This window comes from Scyliorhinus canicula, chromosome 24, assembly GCF_902713615.1.
Source record: "Scyliorhinus canicula chromosome 24, sScyCan1.1, whole genome shotgun sequence".
Taxonomy (NCBI): Eukaryota; Metazoa; Chordata; class Chondrichthyes; order Carcharhiniformes; family Scyliorhinidae; genus Scyliorhinus; species Scyliorhinus canicula.
In genome coordinates, this window is record NC_052169.1 from 342,358 (window position 1) to 362,265 (window position 19,908).

General features: G+C 51.3%; 1 protein-coding gene across 7 annotated transcripts in view; it reads left to right on the forward strand.

Moving 5' to 3' along the window:
- Window positions 1-19,908, forward strand: part of LOC119956823 (tight junction protein ZO-1-like) — a 228,696-nt gene that overhangs the window by 30,426 nt on the left and 178,362 nt on the right. The window lies entirely within an intron of this gene.

Below are 19,908 nucleotides of genomic sequence, written 5' to 3' on the forward strand. Positions count from 1 at the left end.
TAGCCCTGTGCTAAACCAGTCCCTATGGATGGATCATCTACCCGGCACCTCTGGCTGAAGATTTTTGCAAATGCTTCAGCCTTATCTTTTGCATTGATGTGCTGTGCTTTCCCACCATTGAGGATGTGGATATTTGTGGAGCCACCTCCTCCAGTGAGTTGGTTAATTGTCCACCACTGTTTGTGACTGGATGTGACAGGACTGCAGAGCTTAGATTGGATCCATTGATTATGGGACTGCATAGCTCTGTCTATCTCTTGCTGTTTATGCTGTTATGCAAATAGCCATGTGGTCTTCTGTGTAGCTTCAAAGGTTGACACCTCATTTTGGGTATGCCTGGTGTTGCTCCTGGCATGCTCTTCTGCTCTTCTGCACATTGAACCAGGGTTGATCCCCTAGCTTGGTGGTAATGGTAGAGTGGGGGATATACCGGGCCATGAGGTTGCAGATTGTGGTTGAATACAATTCTGCTGCTGCTGATGGCCCACAGCGCCTCATGGTTGCCCAGTCTTGAGCTGCTAGATCTGTTTGAAATCTATCCCATTTCACACATTAGCAGTGCCACACAGCACGGTGAAGAAATCCTCAACGTGAAGACAGGACTTCATCTTCACAAGTACTGTGCAATAATCACTCCTACCGATACAGATGCATCAGCAACTGGCAGGTTAGTGAGGATGAGTATGTTTTTCCCTCTTGTTTTTTTTAAATTTAGAGTACCCAATTCATTTTTTCCAATTAAGGGGCAATTTAACATGGCCAATCCACCTACCCTGCACATCTTTGGGTTGTGGGAGCGAAACCCATGCAAACACGGGGGGGGATGTGCAAACTCCACATGGACAGTGACCCAGAGCCAGGATTGAACCTGGGACCTTGGCGCTGTGAGGCCGCAGTGCTAACCCACTGCGCCATCGCGCTGCCCAGTTTTTCCCTCTTTTTGGTTCCCTGTTCCAGACCCAGTCTCGGAGTTATATCCTTTTGGACCCAGCCAGCCCAGTAGTGATGCTACTGAGCCACTCTTGATGATGGACACCCAGCCATGTTAATGTGGAGGGGGCCATGGGATGGTCACTTAGAAATTGAATCGGGATTTCAGGAGAAAGCTCTTTACCCAGAGAGTGTTTAAATGTGCTGAGTGGGAGCAAGTGACATTTTGTGTCGGTGTCTGACCTGGTTATTTATTCGTACATCCTGAGCCTCTACATCCTGATGATCAAAGGTCTGGGCCTAAGTTTGGATTTTTCCTGAGACTTTCTGATTGTTGGAATGAAACGTCTGTCCTTGGCCTCCCAGCCCCTGTTCTTGAGCTGATTGATGTGTTGAGCTGATCTCAGATTAGGCAGGAATGTACTGGTTATTTCAGCAATGTGTCTGCCCAGGTCCCTGGAGTATGTGAGGCAGCAGAATAACAGATTCAGCCTAGCGTAATGAGTATAAACACAAGCACGCATACATATATGTGCATACGCACAACACACACACACAGATATGTACATACACACACACTACAGATGTATACTGGGGAGTAATGCATTCACATTAATATTGTCAAGGACAAAATGAAGTATCAGGGTTTTCAGGTTGGTACGGGCTGACGTGGGACTGGAGAACAGTATCACCCATGGTATGATATGGACACATGACGGTGAATTGTGTGCAGTAGAGTCAGTATGGAGACAACACCCATGTAGGGCTGTACTTTGGAGACGTATATAGTTATGATTAGTTACTAAAATGGTTTATGTTTAACCATACAAGTCTCCAAACATCTTAATGAGACATGAAACAACCGTACAACATCATGGTACATGGATCCCAAACATATGAAAAAGAAAAGAAACTGCAGTCTGACCTGCGAAAGCTGCACCTGAATTGAAACACAGCTGGAAATCGCCGAAAAAACCCCCATTATCAGGCTGAGTGAACACAGAGTTAAGGGACCTAGCCAAATCACAAAGAGCATGAGCAAAATAGAGTAGAAAGGTAGAAATTATCTTTTAAAAGTGGCAGCAATCAGATTCAGCATCAGCACACTAAAGCAAAGCAGGAAGAAAGCTGCAGGAAGACCCATAGTTGGCGTCATAACAGTTGGCGGCCAAGATCCATTCCGAAAAAGATTCTTAAAGCAGCAGTCTAATCTAAAAAATAATCTTCAATTATATTCTCGGAGCTTCAAAAAGAACGTACCTGGCCCAAATGGCTTCTTTGAGGTTTCCTGGAGAATTGATTGCTTTGAAGAGTAGGGTCTGCAAATGCTGCAGGAACCCACCAAGGTCCAACAGGCCCACGAAGAAGAAGTGAAAGGATGGTTTTAGTGCCGCCATCCTGCAATAGGGAAAACAATTAAAATGATATCTTACATCAAACAGGCATATATAGTAAATAAAACTACCGGACCAATTTGAGCTCACGCAAGGGCCAAACCAGATGCAAAATTGGGTGTCATGTACAAAAAAGATTTTCGATTACAGGAGTGCATCAGGGTCAAGTCATAGATCAGAAAAAGTACAGGTTAATACATTTTTTAAATTTGTTTGGTGTATTTACAGATGAAGTAATCCTAATGCAGTGCGTTGATGAATCCTCAACCAGCTTTTTAAAAAAAATAATTTTTTTTCAAGTTTTTTAATAACAATAACAAATTTTCTCCCCGCAATTTAAAACAAACACGGCGTGTTTCCACACCAAAACAAGAAAAGAACTCTTCCCCCTCCCAAAATAAATAATAACAAATAGCAATACAAGAAAGAAGAAAATAACATAACAAACCCACCGCCGCAAAAACAAACCCCCCAACCATCCCCAAACCCACCCCCCCCACCATCCCCAAACCCCCCCCCAGGTTGCTGCCGAGACCGACCACTCTCTACCCCTTCGCCAGGAAATCGAGAAAGGGCTGCCACCGCCGAAAGAACCCCTGTACCGACCCCCTCAGGGCAAACTTCATCCTCTCCAACTTGATGAACCCGGCCATGTCGTTGACCCAGGTCTCCGAACCCGGGGGCCGCGTAACCCTCCACTGTAACAGAATCCTGCGCCGGGCTACTAGAGACGCAAAGGCCAGAATGCCGGCCTCTCTCGCCTCCTGCCCTCCCGGCTCCGAAGCTACTCCAAAGATGGCGAGCCCCCAGCCCGGCTTGACCCTAGACCCAACCACTTCCGACAAAGTCCCCGCCACCCCCTTCCAAAACCTCTCCAAGGCCGGACAAGCCCAGAACATATGGGTGTGGTTTGCCGGGCCACCCAAACACCTCCCACACCTGTCTTCCCCTCCGAAGAACCGGCTCAGCCTTGCCCCCGTCATGTGAGCCCTATGCAGCACCTCCAGCTGAATTAGGCTGAGCCGTGCACAAGAGGAGGAAGAATTCACCCTCTCCAAGGCGTCCGACCACGTCCCATCCTCAATCTCTTCCCCTAGCTCTTCCTCCCATTTCGCTTTGAGCTCATCTACTGAGGCCTCCTCCTCCTCCTGCATCAGCTGGTAGATAGCCGAGATCTTCCCTTCCCCGACCCACGTCCCCGAAAGCACCCTGTCCTGCACCCCCCTTGGCGGCAGCCGCGGAATCTCCACCACCTGCCTCTTAACAAAGTCCCTGACCTGCATATACCTAAAAGCGTTCCCAGGGGGGAGGTTCCACTTCCCCACCAGCTCCTCCAAAGTCGCGAACTTCCCATCCAGGAAGAGGTCCCCAATCTGTCTGATGCCTGCCCTGTGCCAACTCCCAAATCCCCCACCCGTTCTCCCTGGCGCAAAACGGTGATTACCCCGTATCGGGGCCCAAACTGAGGCCTTCACTTCCCCCCTATGCCGCCTCCACTTTCCCCAGATTTTGAGGGACGCAACTACCACTGGACTCATGGAGTACTTTTCCGGGGGGAGTGGAAGTGGGGCCGTCACCAAAGCCTCCAGACTCGTACCCGCACAGGACGCCACCTCCAATCTCTTCCATGCGTCACCCTCCCCTTCCGTCACCCACCTGAGAATCATCGCCACGTTCGCCGCCCAATAATATCCACACAGGTTGGGCAGCGCCAGGCCCCCTACCTCCCTTCTTCGCTCCAAAAATATCCTCCTTACTCTCGGGGCCTTCTGCGCCCACACGAACCCCAGAATCGACTTATTCACCCTTCTGAAAAAAAGCCTTTGGGATCAATATGGGGAGGCACTGGAAAAGAAACAAAAACCTCGGGAGCACCATCATTTTAACCGACTGGACCCTGCCTGCCAATGAGAGCGGCAGCGCATCCCACCTCCTGAACTCCTCCTCCATCTGCCCCACCAGCCGCGAAAAGTTAAGCCTATGCTGACCTCTCCCTCTCCTGACCCCCCGGGTGCAGGACAAACAGCTCGCTTTTCCCGAAAAGTCCCCAAATTCTCAAGTATCCTAAGCGCCTCTGGCATCCCCTCAGCCGGGTCCGTGACATACAGCAGCAGATCATCAGCATACAGCGACAACCAGTGCCCCCTACCCCCCGCACAATCCCCCTCCAACTCTTCGATTTCCTCAGCGCCATGGCCAGGGGCTCAATCGCTAACGCGAAGAGCAGGAGAGACAAGGGGCACCCCTGCCTCGTCCCCCTGGAAAGCCGAAAGTCCTCCGACCTCCTCCCATTCGTCACCACACTCGCCACTGGGGAGTGTACAGCAACCTCACCCGGCTGATGAACCCCCTCACCAAACCCAAACCTCCTCAACACCTCCCACAGGTAACTCCACTCCACCCTATCAAAAGCTTTCTCCGCATCCATGGACGCCACTATTTCTGACTCCCCAGACACCAGCGCCATCATCATAACATTCAGGAGCCTCCGCACGTTGGCATTCAGTTGTCTCCCCTTTACAAACCCCGTTTGGTCCTCATGAATCACCGTCGGGACCACATCCTCCACCCTCCTGGACAGCACCTTTGCCAACAACTTGACAACTACGTTAAGGAGCGAGATTGGCCTGTAAGACCCACACTGAAGGGGGTCCTTGTCCCGCTTCAGGAGCAAAGAGATAATTGCCCTGGACATCGTCGGGGGCAGAGCCCCCCCCCCTCCCCTCCCTTCCCCCCCCTCCCTTCCCCCCCCCCCCAGCCTCATTCAGGGTCCTCACCAGCAGCGGGCCCAACAAATCTGAAAATTTCTTATAAAGTTCCACCGGGAACCCGTCAGGCCCCGGCGCTTTCCCTGTCTGCATACTTCCCAGCGCCTCCACCAGCTCCTCCAACTCAATTGGGGCCCCCAGACCCTCCACCCGCTCGTCCCCTACTCTTGGGAACTCCAGCTTATCTAAAAAGCGGTCCATCCCGCCTGCTTCCCCGCGGGGTACCGCCTGGTACAGCCCCTCATAAAAGGATCTGAACACCCCATTGATGTCCTTTCCACCCCACACTAAGTTCCCACCTGCATCCGTGGCTCCCCAAATTTCTCTCGCTGCCTCCCGCTTCCGGAGCTGGTGAGTCAACATCTGACTTGTCTTCTCCCCGTGCTCATACACCGCCCCCTGGGCCCTCCTCCACTGCGCCTCCGCCTTACGGGTGGTTAAAGTGTCGAACTCCGCCTGGAGACTGCGCCACTCCCTCAGAAGCCCCTCCTCCGGGGTGTCTGCATATCTCCTATCCACCCTGACCATCTCCTCCACCAGCCTCTCCCTCTCGACCCTCTCCCTGTGCGCCTGAATAGATATCAGCTCCCATCTAACTACTGCCTTTAGCGCTTCCCAAACCATCCCAACCTGCACCTCCCCGTTGTCATTGGTTTCCAGATACCCCTCTATACCCCTACGGATCCGCCCGCACACTTCCTCCTCTGCCAAAAGCCCCACATCCAACCTCCACAGCGGGCGCTGATCCTTCCCCTCCCCCAGCTCCAGGTCCACCAAATGTGGAGCATGATCAGAAATGGCTATCGCCGAATACTCCGCCCCCACCACTCTCGGGATCAGCGCCCTGCTAAGCATGAAAAAGTCAATCCGGGAGTACTCCTTATGAACATGGGACAAAACGGAGAACTCCCTACCCCCCGGCTCCAAAAACCTCCCAAGGGTCCACCCCTCCCATCTGATCCATGAACCCCCTCAGCACCGAGGCCGCTGCCGGCCTCCTGCCCGTCCTAGACTTCGATTAAAGTCCCCACCCAGAATCAATCCCCCTGTCTCCAGGTCCGGGATCAGGCCCAGTATACGCCGCATGAAGCCCGCATCATCCCAGTTGGGGGCATAAACATTAACCAAGACCACCCGCTCCCCCTGAAGTCTCCCACTCACTATCACATATCGACCTGCACTATCCGCCACCACTTTGGACGGGACGAACGACAGGCTCTTACGCACCAAAATTGCCACCCCACGGTTCTATGTATCAAGCCCCGAGTGAAACACCTCTCCCACCCAATTTTTTCTTAGCCTACCTGATCCGTAACCCTGAGGTGCGTCTCCTGGACCATAGCCACATCCGCTCCCAGCCCCCTCAAGTGAGCCAAGACCCGGGATCGCTTATCTTCAACCAGCTTTGATGAGATATTAAAAGCCTTTAATTTCAAGTTGTGCAGTGTACAGGGCTTAAGAAAAGGGATAGAACAACCCCAAGAAAGCAATGAAAGGGAAAAAGACTATACCCACACAGAGAGGCAGAGAACCATCCAGAAGTCATAAAAATACATACTTTTGAAAATCCTGAGAAAATACACAAACTGCAAGAGCAGGTGGCAGTGCAGTCAGCAGTTGGCTGTGAATAAAGGAAAGCTATCTTATGTAACCCAAAAGAAACAAACCTTGCAGAAAAGCTGAATTGGAAGATTTGAAATGCAAGTTTCAAATTGAGTACATACCGTTGCAAATATATGAAAAATGTAAGTCTTCAATTAACCTTAATTAAGTTCAAGATCTGAGCAAACAGATTCTGAGGTGTCATAAAGGTACATAAAGGCTTTGAAAGAAATAGAAAGGTTGAATGTTGGAAATAATGCAATCACCGAAAATCTGAGTGCTGTGCAGACTCGGTATATTGTTATGGGCCAGGGTTTAGAGAACTCCAAAGTGTATCATGGAGTTCGCCTGACCCACAACTTTTAATAGATTGTGGTATGGGGAGCACACGGCCCACTCTACAGGTGTGGTACAGCAGAAATGGACAAGTATTTTTTAAAGCAAAACAATGTTTATTCTATGAACTCAAGTTAACCTTTTTAAAGCATACAATGAACATCTTAGCAACCATCAATTCAAATACAACCCCCAAAGAATACAACACTAAGTAATCCTTAATAACTTCCCAAACAACATCCAGAAGACAAAAGAAACATTTTTTAACAGAAGCACAACAGGTTTACATTCACTACTGAGAACATTTATAATTCTGAATTCACCAAATGATCAAGAGATAGTCTTTTCATGGCAGAGAGATCAACAGTACACCTGCTTTGTCTGGCTTCAGCTCCAACACTGAAAACGAAACGAAAACACACCCTGCAGCAAACAGCCTAAAACCAAAGTAAAAAGCTGACAGACAGCCCAGCTCCACCAACTCTGGGACATCACTGGAGTAATAAACACCCATTTCTTAAAGGTACTATCACGTGACAATATATCTCCTGAAAATCGCAAGGAAGAAATAACACCTCTGAATTCCATTGTTGATAAATTGAAGAGGAGGTTGGAAGAACTTAATCCGGAATATAGTCAAATACAACAGCAGGCAAAAAATGTACTCAGAAGTCACTGTCCTGAAAAACTCCTTGAAGAGTCAATATGTGGTCCTGGATAAGCATAAGGAGTTAAAAAGATGTTACTTTATAAAATGCTGCATTGGAACTATCAGCAGTAACAAAGTAATGCACCAAAGTGCGGATTGAGAAGGAAAGAGCTGAGAAAAAAAGTTGAAAGACCGACTGATTATCCTTCAAGATCAAATTCAAAGAGGGATACATATCCTTTCAGCAGCATGAAGAAATGAAGACAGTATTGAACAGCAGAAAGCATTGAGGAGATTCTGTTAGATTACAAGAAAATTCAAGACAAAGCAACTGAGCTTCACAAAGAAAAATAAAACCGATTGAAGGACCCTCTGACGTTACAAGAATTTCTCAGTTCACCATTTGTTCCTCTGGAAAATTACGGAGAGAAGCATAAGGAATTTAATATCACTTTGAATGGACTGAAGAATCAGTTGGCAGAAAGGGCTCAGCAATGTTTAATATTCCAGGAGGAAGGCTTGAAATACAAGGAGGAGACTGAAGAGCTAAAGAACCTGTTGAATGGAAAAGAGGAGCCATTGAAAGGAAAAAACATAGAACTCTCCAAGCTATAGTGGATACTGAAGCCAAGAGTAGCAGAAGTGATTAGCACAGTGACTTCACAGCTCCAGAGTCCCAGGTTCGATTCCCCGCTGGGTCACCCTCTGTGCAGAGTCTGCACGTTCTCCCCGTGTCTACGTGGGTCTCACCCCCACAACCCAAAGATGTGCAGGATAGGTGGATTGGCCACGCTAAATTGCCCCTTAATTGGAAAAAATGAATTGGGTACTCTAAATTTATAAAAAAAAGAATGACAAGGAAAAGTAGAAAATTTACAGCTCCAACTCAACTGTCAGGAAAAGAGCTCTCCCTCTCCTCTGCAGCATACCCAAGGGAAAGTGGAAATTCTCACAAAGGAGCATGAAGAGTCTCAGAAACAAAATTTAATTTCTAAAACTAAAATCTGGACCTAAAACACAGGAAGCATATGTAACAGGAGCAACATGGAATGTAATTAATAATCATCAGACCCTGATGTCCATGACCCCCTCAGGTACCCCTGTAAGTTTCACTGAGAAACAAACCTGCTACATTTGTTCCCCTAACACAAAATACTGCCGGCAGTGCTACAGGAAAATGATAACAATGGACCCAATTCTCATTTCCTGATTCAAAACAATTGGACAGTTTCCGAGTCAGTGAAACAGCTGCTGAACAAATGCACCCTGTCTGGAACCACAGGCTGTCTGCACCAGGAGAATTATGAAGCACCAAGACATCTATGGAGCAGCCAGTATTCAAGACAAACATTGAAACCAAGTGTAACTGAAATTGACATGTCCTTCATTCCTCTGTCATCCCACACTGGGAGCATCTTCACCACTCAGACTGCACTTCAAGCAAATCTTCTCGAGGGGTGAGAAAGATAGACACAAAACGCTGCCCTTGCCTGAGATACCCAGATCCCAAGCTTGAATTTTATTTCAAGTAGGTTTGATGGAAATTCAGAGTAACTTGAGGTACAAGTTCTTAGGACATCAAAGGAACCACCTCAGGTTAATAAGGTTGTAAAAAAAGCTAATGCAATTCTCAAAACTTTTACCAGAGGCAGAGAATATGAAAATCAGGAGGTAAGGCTAAATTTGCAGAAAACCTTCCTAAATCAGCAAATGGAGCACTGTGTATCATATGATCTACACTATCGAAAGAACAATTTAAAGAGGAAATAACATAGCGTCACTCGAAAGCAGTCTGACGTAAGGAAATATGAATACTAAAGAAGAAAGAATTGATCTATTTCTGTTGGATTAATCAGGTGATCTGACATAAATATTTTAAATTATGGAAAAGGAAGACTGTTTGCAATTATCGAGGGTGTAGAATGAAATATATACAATTAAATGTTAAGAGATTCAGACCCGAGAACAGCTGGGAGGAACTGCACATGGTGAATTGTAAGGCTATGGAATTCATTATCTGTCAGGTCTGGAAACCATGATGTGGAGATGCTGGCGTTGGACTGGGGTGAGCACAGTAAGAATTCTTACAACACCAAATTAAAGTCCAACAAGTTTGTTTGGAATCACAAGCTTTTGGAGCACAGCTCCTTCCTCAGGTGAATGAAGAGGTGGGTGCCAGAAAAATATAGACAAAGTCAATGATGCAAGATGATATTTTGAGTGTGAGTCTTTGCAGGTCCAGACGGAGCGACTGGAGAGAGGGATAATCAGGGTTAAAGAGAGAGGGTTAAAGAGGTGTGAATTGTCTCAAGCCAGGATAGTTGGTAGGATTTTGCAAGCCCAGGCCAGATGGTGGGGGGTGAATGTAATGCGACATGAATCCCAGGTCCCGATTGAGGCCGTACTCAGGTGTGCGGAACTTGGCTATCAGTTTCTGCTCAGCGATTCTACGCATCCTGAAGGCTGCCTTGGAGAACGCTTACCTGAAGATCAGATGCTGAATGCCCTTGACTGCTGATGTGTTCCCCGACTGGAAGGGAACATTCCTGCCTGGTGATTGTCACATGATGTCCTTTCATCCGTTGTCGCAGGGCCTACATGGTCTTGCCAATGTACCAGGCTTCGTGATATCCTTTCCTGCAGCGTATGAGGTAGACAACATTGGCCGATTCGCACAAGTATGTACCGTGTACCTGGTGGATAGTATTCTCACGTGTAATGGTGGTCCCCATGTTGATGATCTGGCACGTCTTGCAGAGGTATAGTAACAACAACAAAATAAACAATATACATGAAACTATAATCATTGTGCAAAAGCCTTTCATGCAGGTCCCACCCTTATTAACCCCTGACTCTAATCTAAACTACTCCCCCCCGGCCCCATCTGCTGACGATTAACTTTCCGCAAAGAAGTTGACGAACGGTTGCCACCTCCGGGTGAACCCTAACAGTGACCCTCTGAAGGCGAACTTGATTTTCTCCAAACAGAGTAAGCTAGCCATGTCCGATAGTCAGGTCTCCAACTTCGGGGGCTTTGAGTCCCTCCAAGCTAATAGTATCCATCTCCGGGCTACCAGGGAAGCAAAGGCCAGAACGTCTGCCTCTTTCTCCTTCTGGATTCCCGGGTCTTCTGACACCCTGAAAATCGCCACCTCTGGACTCAGCACGGTTTTTAACACCGTGGACATGACGTCCGCAAATCCCTGCCAAAATCCCCGAAGCTTCGGACATGCCCAGGACATGTAGATATGGTTCGCTGGTCCTCCCGCACATTTTGCGCACCTGTCCTCCACCCCAAAGAATCTGCTCATTCGGGCCACTGTCATGTGAGCCTGGTGAACAACCTTAAATTGTATCAAGCTGAGCCTGGCACATGTTGTAGACGCGTTGACTCTACTCAACCCGTCCGCCCATAGACCATCCTCTATCTCTCCTCCCAGCTCCTCCTCCCACTTGCGCTTCAGTTCCTCGGTCTGAGTCTCCTCTGACCCCATAAGCTCCTTATAAATGTCCGAGACGCTCCCTTCTCCGACCCACCCTCTGGAAACTACCCTGTCCTGAATCCCCCTTAGCGGTAGGAGCAGGAAGGTTGCCATCTGTTTACGAAGGAAGTCCCGCACGGCCGCACCTGCAGATACCTGAACTCGTTTCCCCTCGCCAACCCAAACTTTTCCTCCAGCGCCCTCATACTCGGAAAGCTCTCCTCTATAAACATATCCCCCATCCTCTCAATCCCCGCTCTCCGCCATAACTGGAACCCCCCATCCATACTCCCCAATCACAGATTGGGGCCCAGACCGATGCTCCCACATGCCTCCTCCATTGGCCCCAAACTCTCAGGGCTGCCACCACCACTGGACTGGTGGAGTACCGTGCCGGCGGGAACGGCAGAGTCGCAGTTACCAACGCTCCCAGACTGGTGCCCTTATATGAAGCCGCCTCCATACACCCCCATGCCGACCCCTCCCCCACCACCCACTTCCTGATCATGGCTATATTAGCCGCCCAGTAATAGTTTCTAAAATTTGGCAGCGCCAGCCCGCCCTCTCCCCAGCTCCGCTCAAGCATTACCTTCCTTACTCGCGGGGTCTTGCTCGCCCAGACGAAGCCCGTGACCACTCTGTTGACCCGCTTAAAAAAGGATTGCGGAATAAAGATGGGGAGAGACTGAAATACAAATAGGAATCTTGGGAGGATCGTCATCTTCACCATTTGCACTCTCCCAGCCAGAGACAACGGAAGTGCGTCCCATCTCCGAAAATCGTCTTTCATTTGGTTCACTAGTCGGGCCAGATTCAATTTATGCAGCCGATCCCATTCCCGCGCCACTTGGATGCCTAGGTACATAAAGATTCCCCCAACTAATCTAAACGACAGCTCCCCCAATCACCACTCCTGTCCCCTCGCATGGACCACAAACATCTCACTCTTACCCATATTAAGCTTATACCACGAAAGCCGGCCAAATTCCCCAAGAATCCTCATGATTTCTTCCATCCCCTCTATTGGGTCTGAAATGTACAGCAGCAGGTCATCCACATAGAGTGAAACCCTGTGCTCCCCCCTGCCTCGCCCCCACCCCGACCCCGGACCAGTCCTCTCCAGCCCCTTGAGGCTCTCAGAGCAATTGCCAACGGCACTATAGCTAGCGCAAACAACAGTGGGGAGAGGGGGCACCCCTATCTCGTCCCCTGGTGCTGTCTAAAATAGTCCGATGTTCTATTCAACTGTACACTTGCCACAGGAGCCTGATACAGCAACCTGTCCCAGTCAATAAAGCTCCGCCCGAATCCAAACCGACCCAGTATCTCCCACAGATAGTCCCATTCTACCCGATCAAAATGAAATGAAATGAAAATCGCTTATTGTCACAAGTAGGCTTCAATGAAGTTACTGTGAAAAGCCCCTAGTGGCCACATTCTGGCGCCTTCCGGGCATCCATTGCGATCATTACCTCCACCTCCTTACCTTCCAGGGGCATCATGATCACTATTAACAGCCTTCTTACATTGGCCACCAAGTGCCTGCCCTTAACAAACCCCGTCTGGTCCTCCCCAATAACGTCCGGAACATAATCCTCAATCCTGGGTGACCCAGGTTAACACTGCTGCCTCACAGTGCCAGGGATCCGGGTTAACACTGCTGCCTCGCAGTCCAAGGGACCCAGGTTAACACTGCTGCCTCACAGTCCAAGGGACCCGGGTTAACACTGCTGCCTCACAGTGCCAGGGATCCGGGTTAACACTGCTGCCTCACAGTCCAGGGACCCGGGTTAACACTGCTGTCTCACAGTGCCAGGGAGCCGGGTTAACACTGCTGCCTCACAGTCCAGGGACCCGGGTTAACACTGCTGCCTCACAGTGCCAGGGAGCCGGGTTAACACTGCTGCCTCACAGTCCAGGGACCCGGGTTAACACTGCTGCCTCACAGTGCCAGGGACCCAGGTTAACACTGCTGCCTCACAGTAGAATATAGAATATAGAACATTACAGCGCAGTACGGGCCCTTCGGCCCTCGATGTTGCGCCGACCTGTGAAACCATCTGAAGCAATGGTACCAGGGATCCGGGTTAACACTGCTGCCTCACAGTGCCAGGGACCTGGATTAACACTGCTGCCTCACAGTGCCAGGGACCTGGATTAACACTGCTGCCTCACAGTGCCAGGGACCCAGGTTAACACTGCTGTCTCACAGTGCCAGGGACCCGGGTTAACACTGCTGTCTCACAGTGCCAGGGACCTGGATTAACACTGCTGCCTCACAGTGCCAGGGACCCAGGTTAACACTGCTGTCTCACAGTGCCAGGGACCCGGGTTAACACTGCTGTCTCACAGAGCCAGGGACCTGGATTAACACTGCTGCCTCACAGTGCCAGGGACCCGGGTTAACACTGCTGCCTCACAGTGCCAGGGACCCAGGTTAACACTGCTGCCTCACAGTAGAATATAGAATATGGAACATTACAGCGCAGTACGGGCCCTTCGGCCCTCGATGTTGCGCCGACCTGTGAAACCATCTGAAGCAATGGTACCAGGGATCCCGGTTAACACTGCTGCCTCACAGTGCCAGGGACCTGGATTAACACTGCTGCCTCACAGTGCCAGGGACCTGGATTAACACTGCTGCCTCACAGTGCCAGGGACCCAGGTTAACACTGCTGTCTCACAGTGCCAGGGACCCGGGTTAACACTGCTGCCTCACGGTGCCAGGGAGCCGGGTTAACACTGCTGCCTCACAGTGCCAGGGACCTGGATTAACACTGCTGCCTCACAGTGCCAGGGACCCAGGTTAACACTGCTGTCTCACAGTGCCAGGGACCCGGGTTAACACTGCTGTCTCACAGAGCCAGGGACCTGGATTAACACTGCTGCCTCACAGTGCCAGGGACCCGGGTTAACACTGCTGCCTCACAGTGCCAGGGACCCAGGTTAACACTGCTATCCCACAGTGCCAGGGACCCAGATTAACACTGCTGCTTCACAGTACCAGGGATCCCGGTTAACACTGCTGCCTCACAGTGCCAGGGACCCGGGCTAACACTGCTGTCTCACAGTGCCAGGGACCCGGGTTAACACTGCTGTCTCACAGTGCCAGGGACCCGGGTTAACACTGCTGTCTCACAGTGCCAGGGACCCGGGTTAACACTGCTGTCTCACAGTGCCAGGGACCCAGGTTAACACTGCTGCTTCACAATGCCAGGGACCCGGGTTAACACTGCTGTCTCACAGTGCCAGGGACCCGGGTTAACACTGCTGCCTCACAGTGCCAGGGACCCGGGTTAACACTGCTGCCTCATAGAGCCAGGGACCAGGGTTAACACTGCTGTCTCACAGTAGAATATAGAATATAGAACATTACAGCGCAGTACGGGCCCTTCGGCCCTCGATGTTGCGCCGACCTGTGAAACCATCTGAAGCAATGGTACCAGGGATCCCGGTTAACACTGCTGCCTCACAGTGCCAGGGTCCCGGGTTAGCACTGCTGCCTCACAGTGCCAGGGACCCGGGTTAGCACTGCTGTCTCACAGTGTCAGGGAACCGGGTTAACGCTGCTGCCTCACGGTGCCAGGGACCCGGGTTCACACTGCTGCCTCACAGTGCCAGGGACCCGGGTTCACACTGCTGTCTCACAGTGCCAGGGACCCGGGTTAGCACTGCTGTCTCACAATGACAGGGACCCGGATTAGCACTGCTGTCTCAGCCAGGGACCCGGGTTAACACTGCTGCGTCACAGTGCCAGGGACCCGGGTTAGCACTGCTGTCTCATAGTGCCAGGGACCCGGGTTAACACTGCTGTCTCACAGTGCCAGGGACCCGGATTAGCACTGCTGCCTCACAGTGCCAGGGACCCGGGTTAACACTGCTGTCTCACAGTGCCAGGGACCCGGGTTAACACTGCTGTCTCACAGTGCCAGGGACCCGGGTTAACACTGCTGTCTCACAGTGCCAAGGACCCGGGTTAGCACTGCTGTCTCACAGTGCCAGAGACCCGGGTTAACACTGCTGCCTCACAGTGCCAGGGACCCGGGTTAACACTGCTGCCTCACAGCGCCAGGGACCCGGGTTAACACTGCTGTCTCACAGTGCCCGGGACCCGGGTTAACTCTGCTGTCTCACAGTGCCAGGGTCCCGGGTTAACCCTGCCGTCTCACTGTGCCAGGGACCCGGGTTAACACTGCTGTCTCACAGTGCTAGGGACCCGGGTTAACACTGCTGTCTCACAGAGCCAGGGACCCGGGTTGACACTGCTGTCTCACAGAGCCAAGGACCCGGCTTGACACTGCTGTCTCACAGTGCCAGGGACCCGGGTTAGCACTGCTGTCTCACAATGCCAGGGACCCGGATTAGCACTGCTGTCTCAGAGCCAGGGACCCGGGTTAACACTGCTGTCTCATAGTGCCAGGGACCCGGGTTAACACTGCTGTTTCACAGTGCCAGGGACCCGGATTAGCACTGCTGCCTCACAGTGCCAGGGACCCGGGTTAACACTGCTGTCTCACAGTGCCAGGGGCCCGGGTTAACACTGCTGCCTCACAGTGTCAGGGACCCGGGTTAACACTACTGTCTCACAGTGCCAGGGTCCCGGGTTAACACTGCTGTCTCACAGTGCCAGGGACCCGGGTTAACACTGCTGTCTCACAGTGCCAGGGACCCGGGTTAACACTGCTGTCTCACAGTGCCAGGGACCCGGGTTAACACTGCTGTCTCACAGTGCCAGGGACCCGGGTTAACACTGCTGTCTCACAGTGCCAGGGACCCGGGTTAACACTGCTGTCTCACAGTGCCAGGGACCCGGGTTAACACTGCTGTCTCACAGTGCCAGGGACCCGGGTTAGCACTGCTGTCTCACAGTGCCAGAGACCCGGGTTAACACTGCTGCCTCACAGTGCCAGGGACCCGGGTTAACACTGCTGCCTCACAGCGCCAGGGACCCGGGTTAACACTGCTGCCTCACAGTGCCAGGGACCCGGGTTAACACTGCTGCCTCACAGTGCCAGGGTCCCGGGTTAACCCTGCCGTCTCACTGTGCCAGGGACCCGGGTTAACACTGCTGTCTCACAGTGCTAGGGACCCGGGTTAACACTGCTGTCTCACAGAGCCAGGGACCCGGGTTGACACTGCTGTCTCACAGAGCCAAGGACCCGGCTTGACACTGCTGTCTCACAGAGCCAGGGACCCGGGTTAACACCGCTGCCTCACAGTGCCAGGGACCCGGGTTAACACTGCTGCCTCACAGTGCCAGGGACCCGGGTTCAATTCCGACCTCGTTTGACCGTCTGTGCGGAGTCTGCGTGGGTTTCCTCCGGGTACTGCGGTTTCCCCCCCCCCCTCAGTCCAAAGATGTGCAGGTTAGGTAGATTGGCCATGCTAAATTGCGCTTGAGACAGGTGGCACGTGGCGCAGTGATTAGCACTGCTGCCTTTCGGCGCTGAAGACGTGTGCTCGATCTCGGCCCACCACCAAACACATCTTCCCTCACTCTCTCTGTCAGCATTTCACAGAGACCATTCCCTCCAGGATGCCGTGCACTCCTCCATCACCCCGACAGGGGGGTTTGACCCCACATCCCAAAGACATGCAGGGTAGATGGATTGGCCATGCTAAATTGCCCCTAATGTGGAAAAAATGAATTGGGGACTCTAAACTTATTGTCAAAAAATATCTGGTCTGTTGCCTTCACTCCCAGTGTGGTCGAGAGACTAAATGCAGACTGGGTGACCGCTTTGCACCACACCTCTGGTCCGTCTGCAAGCAGGACCCAGACCTTCCTGTCGCAGCCATTTCAACTCACTGTCCTGCCCTCACGTCCACATGTCTGCCCTTGGCCTGCTGCAATGTTCCAGTGAAGCCCAACGCAAACTGGAGGAACAGCACCTCATCTCCCGATTAAGCATGTTACAGCCTTCCGGACTGAACATTGATTTCAACAACTTCAGACTGTGAACTCTCTCCTCCACCTTTATCCCAGTTTTATTTCTATCAATTTATTTTTGTTTCTTCCATTGATTTGTTTTTCCATCACCATTGTTACATAAGAACTAGGAGCAGGAGTCGGCCATCTGGCCCCTCGAGCCTGCTCTGCCATTCAATGAGATCATGGCTGATCTTTTGTGGACTCAACTCCACTTTCCGGCCCGAACACCGTAACCCTTAATCCCTTTATTCTTTAAAAATCTATCAATCTTTATCTTTAAAACATTTAATGAAGGAGCCTCATCTGCTTCACTGGGCAAGGAATTCCATAGATTCACAACCCTTTGGGTGAAAAAGTTCCTCCAAAACTCAGTCCTAAATCTACTTCCCCTTATTTTGAAGCTATGCCCCCTAGTTCTGCTTTCACCCGCCAGTGGAAACAACCTGCCCTCATCTATTCCCTTCATAATTTTATATGTTTCTACAGAATTCCCCCGCATCTTTCTACCCCCCTCCCCCCACTCAGGCCATCTGTTCCTAGTTGCCCTTTGACACACTGCTCACCTTTGCTCTGTCATTCACACGTTCTAATCTCTTTGTGTGCCACTATCAGCCCCTCTTTAGCCTCAATCAGCCATTTACATTCCTTTTGTCTTTATGTCCTCAACATCTTTGTCAATCTCCACCTATCGCTGGCCCTTATCCAGTCCCACCGCTCCATGCACCCCCCCCCCCCCCTAACTACAACAATATAAATGTGATCCTATTTCCAGTTCTCTCCAGCTTTGACAAAGAGTCATCCATTCGGGAAACGTCAGCTCCCTTCTCTCTCCACAGATGCTGTCATTCCTGCTGTGATTGTCCAGTATTTTCTGTTTCTGCTGATGGGACCATCAATTCACCAGACACGAGTTTCCGATATGAATCTAGGCTTTAATCAACTTACTTCAGAGCCAGCCTGTTACCTGTTGATGAACTTTCTGTGAACTGCAGGCTGACTCTGGACAAGGGTATTTATACAGCAGCACTAGGGGGAGGAGTCGTGGGCGGAGCCAAGGGTGAAGCCCTGTACAAGCTCCTGAGCATTCCCAGAGCTACTCCCCCTAGCGGTCGGGTAACGCTACTGCGCTTACAATATACAGTGTGAATTTACCATGTTATATTCACCACATCTGCTCCATTATCCCTTCATTCCTTTAGTGAGCAAATGAAAAAATAATCATTCAGGTAGAACTTTCCAAAGACTCATAAATCCGGAATTAAGACATTTCTCCTCAGATGAGCAACCCCTTATCCAGAGAATGTGACCCCTACATCCAGACTGTAACTCTCCCAGTTTGACCCCGTCAAACCCTCTGTCAATCTTGGATGTTTCCAAGGCCCCTTCCATTCAAACTGACTTGGGTTGGGGTGGAGGCTGCAAAAACCTTGATCTTACATTAAGATTGCAGCATTTTGAGAAGTTATTTCGCCGGGTGAGGCAACATTTGTGACCCAGCCTGTGGGAAATGCATGGAGCCTGAATCAGTGCTCTCGGGAGAGGAAGGATAATTGTAATAACCTTTCAGAGGCAGTTACAGATGATTGCTATGTTTGTTGGACAGTCCATGATTCCCTTATGATTTTGCATCGTGTTAAGTTCCCTGGCTCAAAACTGTTCCAGACTCAGAACAATCCGGACTAACAATTTACACCGATGTTCCGACTAGGATTGATTGAATTCGCCCTGATTCAGGTTCGGGTTGGCCGGAAGCTTTGCAGATTTCGCTGTTCCTCTGTCCGCAGTCGCTGCTGATTTGAGTTTATTCCAGTTTGATTTCTGTGTGAAAGGTAAGCCACAGACAGGGGTGATATCCGAGATAGTTGCGGTTTCAGGGTTTCCTGCCACATTTCCTCCTGTGACTGAGATCAGTCACCCAGCCTCACCACCACAACAGACTGAGCAGCTCGGCCCAGCCCCAGCAGAGCTGCCCAACCCCAGCAGCCCAGCCCAATCCCAGCAGCCCAGCCCCAGCAGCGCTGCCCAACCCCAGCAGCCCAGCCCAATCCCAGCAGCCCAGCCCCAGCAGCACTGCCCAAACCCAGCAGCCCAGCCCCAGCAGAGCTGCCCAACCCCAGCAGCCCAGCCCAATCCCAGCAGCCCAGCCCCAGCAGAGCTGCCCAACCCCAGCAGCCCAGCCCAATCCCAGCAGCCCAGCCAAACCCCAGCAGCCCAGCCAAGCCCCAGCAGCCCAGCCCCAGAAGCGCAGCCAAGCCCCAGCAGCCCAGCCCCAGCAACCCAGCGCAGCAGCCAATCCCAGCCCAGCAGCCAGCTCCATCAGCCCTGCCCCAGCTCATCCCCAGCAGCCCAGCCCCTGCAGCGCAGCCCAGTCCCAGCAGCCCTGCCCAGCCCCAGCCCAGCCCAGCAGTCCCACCAGCAGACCATGCTGAGCTGCCAGTTCACATTTTGCTTTGGAAATTTATTTGGGCAGCATTTAAACCCGAAGCGTCAGCTGGGAGGCGAAGGCCGGGATTGATGGGGGGGGGAGGGGGGGGGGGGGCATAATCCAATCACAATCTAACCACAGAAAATTGTTGCGATTAGTATTGAATCAATAATTTGAGCTGTGGGTGGCACGGTGGCACAGTGGGTTAGCACTGCTGCCTCACTGCATTAAGGTCCCAGTTTGGATCTCCATCCCGGATCACTGTCGGTGTGGAGTTTGCACATTCTCCCCGTGTTTGTACAGGCTGGATGGATTGGACACGCTAAATTGACCCTTAATTGGAAAAAATGAATTGGAAATGGAGCTCTGCCCCCAGGGAGACTGGCAATC